The sequence below is a fragment of the Schistocerca serialis genome, chromosome 1 (assembly GCF_023864345.2).
Source record: "Schistocerca serialis cubense isolate TAMUIC-IGC-003099 chromosome 1, iqSchSeri2.2, whole genome shotgun sequence".
Classification (NCBI taxonomy): Eukaryota; Metazoa; Arthropoda; class Insecta; order Orthoptera; family Acrididae; genus Schistocerca; species Schistocerca serialis.
In genome coordinates, this window is record NC_064638.1 from 39,980,738 (window position 1) to 39,986,586 (window position 5,849).

Below are 5,849 nucleotides of genomic sequence, written 5' to 3' on the forward strand. Positions count from 1 at the left end.
CACCACCACCTTTGACATTTTGCCTATAGTACTGACTGGCAAGTTTATAATATGTGTGACCAAAAGGACTTAAACTATATCTGTACATTGTATAAGGCTCAGTCACAACTTCTGTGCATGTCTATGACAGGTGGGGTGGGCAGCCTATCAAGTTAGGCTGTGGTCTCCTGATCTCACATTTTGTGCTCGCTTACTCAGTTGTGCAGGACTCTGACACTTGTCTCACTCCTCTGTCAACACAGCTTCCCTTTCATATCGTTTGTCCCCTAACACTGCAGTCAGGTGTCATGTGGTGTAATTATTTAATACAATGATGTATTATATTCTGTACCTTATCTTCTATACTTCTTCTCAAACTCTGTTATAATTACTTTAAAATTCAAAATTGATGCCTTTGACGCATCACATTTATATAAATAACTTACTATGTCACTTTAAACTTAACAAATTATTTATTCCCTTCATCATCACACTCATGAACTACACTAAAAGATCACCTTCATTCAGTATAAAAGAGACACTCGCAATAATTTTGAAGGTTCCTCTTCTGTGTCTCACAACACACATCAGTTGTTGAAACAACTCCTTCGGCAGCCTATTGCTTTACAGGACAGTGTGGTGACCCCACAGAATACTTATTTTCACACATGTAGTTTGGCACCCAAAGCTGCTGCGATAGCTGTACAGTGCTGAAGGTGCATATTGTCCCCTGATGTAAGTCACCACACACAAAATAGAAATAACACTAATGAACAATATCTGTACATTTATGTTTGACATGTTGTTTTCTATTGCTCTTTTCATAATGTGTACACAAAACTTCTTTCAAAATGGCATTCATTGATAAGAAGTCATTGATATGTGCATCTCTCCTCTGGAGTGGTACATACAAGCACAGTCTGTGAACATGGTGCCCAGTGAACACAGTCCAAAGTTTTTTAAATTTTTTTTCCTATATGCCATGAATGTGGATTTCTTTTTGTAACTATGGCTTCTGAGATTGGTTATAGCCTCAGTACATCATTGTCCATGATAAAATACGCAAATTTACCCTCAATCGCAGCCATAATTTAAGAGCATGTCACTAAAGTGAACATGAAGTACTTGAAAGATGTTTTCTCTCTGTGTGTACAATAGTATCCAGTGCAGAACAACAGCGGCTACGGTCACCAGAGGCTGGACCCAGTACTGCAGGTGCAGCGAAGTCACCTGGTGAGTAAGAGTAAGAGCCCACTGTGGCAGGCTTACATTCCTGCTCTGTACACTAGAGAATCAAATGTATCTGGACACCTATTAGTGGACATTAAGATTTTGTGTTCTCCTTTGAGGACTTGAACTCTTCTGGGGACACTTTGACATTTCGAAATCTCTGTGGGTGGATGCCATCCCATTCTTCCTAGATAGCTGATACCAGACAAGGTAGAAATATTGGACACAGGGTATGGAGTGAAAATGCCATTTATAACTAATCCCTAAGACGATCCATTGCTTTCAGGTTGGAACATCGGCAGGCAAGCCTTCTTCAGGAATGCCACTGGTTATAAGCCTTTGCCTAACAATGCTGATCCATGAGAGGTACAAGTGTTGAGCTGATCAAATCGGTCGTTGTCTGTGAATTGTTCCTCTGCTGTGTATTGTACACAATACTGTCAAATATGTACTTACCCTTCTGCATTTATCATATCCTGAAGTACAATAAGGGGAGAACAAGTTAAAGAGGAGAAATTGCATATTGTTACACTGCCTGCTCTGCACTGCATTGTTGGCAGTAGAGTTAATGGCGGATAATGTTCACTGAGTAGTCACTCTATTCAAATTCTTCCGTCAGATACCCACGGAGTATAGCACTGTTTGTCACTCCAAATCTCGTTTCCACTCATCCACTCAACAGCAGTCATGGGTTTTTATGCTACAGTCAGTGTGACTTTATGTTGAACAGAAATGTTGTTTCCAGAAGCTGCTCAGCCACTATAACCAGTTTTTCTAACTCCCTGTACACAGCCATTTCCTTAGCGGGCTCCTAGCTGCACTTCAAAACTGAAGAGTGACTGCAGCAGCTAACTGCAAGCTGGTTTTTACTATTTCCTACCACAATGATAGAAGCACTTGTCCATCAGCATACTGTGTGTGCCTGGACTTCATGTAGCATTGGTTGTTCCTTCACATTTTCACTTAACTGTCACATCGCTGACAGCTGACTTGGGCAAGTTTGGAAGGGCTGAAATTCATCCCTGTGTTAATTATTCAGGTGTAATGCAAAGAAAAGTCCATGTTCAGTGTACTCAGATCCCTGACTGATGAATTCTGCTTACAAAACAGTATTACCTGCCACTTCCTATAATATGTATGATGGCAGTATCTGTTGCCGAAAGAACAATTGCCATGGATAACCATGCAGCTTTGCTAGAAATGAAATGATGATTAAATGGATGGAGCGTCTGCCATGTAAGCAGGAGATCCCGGGTTTGAGTCCCGGTCGGGCCACACATTTTCAACATTTCCCCAATGAAGTACATCACCGCCTGTTTGCAGCTAGGGTGTCCATTTAATTATCATTTCACTTCCTATAATAGTTGCTCCACCTCTCATTGAATTAAAATGCTCAGTTGCCCGTTACATAAGGGTGCCCAGGTATTTTGATTGGATAGTGGGTTTATAGTTCTTATCTATGTGATTTCTGCAACCCCTTAGTCAGTCCACCATACACAATTTAATTAGAATCCAGAAATCACAATATATTTTATTATATTTATGTTTTTGAATATTGAGGACTTTGATTTGGGGCGAGTATTTACTGACTTACAGAAATACAAAGTTTACCTATATAGCTGTGGAAATATGTGTGCTGAGAATTACAGGGAGGGAAAAGGAAACAGAAAAATGGACAGGGAACAGGCAGGAGTAGGAGACGTAGTGGGGAGGTAGTGGAGATGAGTGACAAATGTAGTGATGGAGTGAGTGACAGATAGGATAAGACAATTACATGCTCCTATCCTAGAGAGGTGAGTGGGGGGAACATTGAGGTGACAGTCTGGTGAGAGGCATTGAGTGGATATCAGGCTACATGGACTACAAGCTGCAATGCCTGTAGCTTGAGACCAGAATACCAGGAGAAGCCAGGGAAGAGGCTTAATCAAACAGTGGTACTCCAATGAATGAATGAATGAATGATGTGAGTAGAAGAAACAGAGGATGATTTGTATTTCAAAACTGAACATTTTTGTACAACCTATTATGGTAGTAACTTAAATGGAAATATTTGGGTGTGAATCTAGTTTATAAATGGTCATAGCTGATGCGTTCAGTACTACCATAAGTTATTTGATACTAACATTTTCAGGGGCTCCCTTAACCTTTCTGTGGTCAATCAGACATAAAGGTCCTGCCAAAATGTTTGTTTCAGAATCTGCATAACCATAGGAATGTCCCATTTCATTGTGTACTGTGATCTGTTGTTCAGTTTATGTACAATTAGAACCCAGAAGCTGACAGGTGATGCTAGAATGTGTTTTTTTCTTTGTTGGTACAGAAGTGAGTACAGTATGTTTTGTAGAAGGAGCTTCCTATCTTTGGCTTAATTGTGGATGGCAAAGACAGTGTAGATATTATTTATCTTTGTTACATTATTTGCTAGGTATATACTATTTGACATGTATTTTCACTGATAACCCATTCTTGAAGAAAACTGATGTCTGTGTCTTGTAACTAAAATTAATGCATGTCTTTATTAATGAAAATCATATCAAAATCGTGACTGTAGTTGGAAATCTACCACCACAAATGTACAGATACTGTTCTCTTGATGTACTGTTTTTCTTCTTTCTCATGAGATAGTGTACTGGAGACATTTGTTTTCTTTTCCTTATTTTGTCTTGAATGTCTCAATAGTTTCTTGGAATTAATTGTTTACAATTATTTATGGAGCTGTCTTTTGAATTACGGGGAGGGTGGTTATGAAGAATACAGTCAGCAGAAATAAGGTTTCTATGATCTACTTTATAACATATGAAAGCTGATCACCTCTGAAATGAAGGTGCTGGGAGTGTATAGTAGAGTGAAAACAACTGAAGCATGTGGGATGAATGTGTCAATGCTTTTGGAGAGAATGGCTGATAATACAGTATCACTTCCTCTTCACTAGATTTGTCTCTGGTGCCAGTACCTTTGTTCATAAAATATTTCCCATCAAGACTTTCACTACAGTTTGATCCCAGACCAATCTGTTCATCTTTCTGCCTCACCTCTCTACAGGGAGTCCAGCAGGGAGCTGCCTTGCCCCATCTGCCACCCACACTCGTGGTCATATGTCCCACCTAATGTGGATGATCCATGCACAAGGAGAGAGATGTGCTCAGGTAGCCATGAACATTAGAACTTCATTGCAACACAGAAGGCACATGATAATGTTGGGCAAGTGAAACAGCTTCCTAGTGCAAGCAACATAAAAATACTCCTGATATGCTGTAAGGTTGTCACTAATATGAGCTAAGCTGAGCACTGCAAGCTGCACTGATGATGTCCTAGATTCCAATGTTGCTGTGCTCAGAGGAAAAGTCTTGACTGTAACAGCAGCCAAAAGTATGAACTGTCATCCCCATGGAGGAGATGGCAGTGTCAACCATGAGGCACACACCTGGAAGAAAAATACAGAAATTGGGCCAAGACATCAGTAAGGAGGTATGATGATGTGGAATGGTGCAGGCAGAAAGATACCAGGATGAAAGAAAGAAGTGCCACAAGGCATTTGAACACGGAGCAAAACCATTCAAACACTATGCAGAAGCACTTGAACACAGAGATGAAGGCTACCTAATGGATGACAAGACACTGGTAAAAAGCTTCCAGAGACACAAAAGGAATTATAAAAGCACTAGAAGAGAGATGTTCCTGAGTGGACAAGAGGAAGAGTGTTTCATTGTGGCACAGATGGTACATGCCAACATGAAGCAAATGAAACAACTTTCTGATGAAGGCAAGGAAGAGAATGCCCTGATGCATGAAAAGATTGCCACTAATATGAAAACTATTCTTGAAGCTTCCAGTTGAGCACTCTGTCTGTAACAACTGACAAACACTGCTGTAGGTAGCACTGGCAATGCCAATATTGTGGGCCGCATTCTTATTAATATAGTCATGCATTCCAAAGTAGATAGTTGATGTCGAGTCTGGAACTTGGGTTGGCTAGTGAGCCACTGCACATTCCCCTACAAAGGCTATTCTGTCTCACCTCTACAAAAAATCCACCTGAGAAATAATCTGCCTCACCTGCCACTCATTCTCCTCACTACTTGTACCCATCTGTAAGTAAAGAAAGGAGTGTTACATTGAATGTGTTTGATGTGGCATTATTACTGCACAAACAGCAAAAATGTGGTAAGTGATAAACATTTTTGCTATTACTTTCTGTGGGGTATCTGTGAGAGAAATTCATGATAATTTAAAATTATGGTGAAGTTTTCTGCAAAACACTAAGTGCTCTCATTGCCAAATACTGGATGAATATAATGTCGGTACATGAATGCAAGTAGTGAAGGTGCATAAACAAGCTTACACACAGTTCCTAAATGTTAAACGTGACACTGTGTTAACTGTGTAACATAAGATTGTATGTTTTATTAAGCAGATTTTAAAATTTGATCAATAATTATGTGAAATGATGACAATAAACATTTATTTGTCCCTGCCAGTCTTCAGATAGCAAGCGTGCAACCGGAATAAAGTTCTGGCTTTCTGGAACTCGGTAATATTGATGGTTGTTTATAATTGAGTAGATTAGATGCTCAATTATACACTGATCCGTACTTTTTCTAAAAGATAGAAACAATTGATTCTGTTCTTTATCAGGTCAT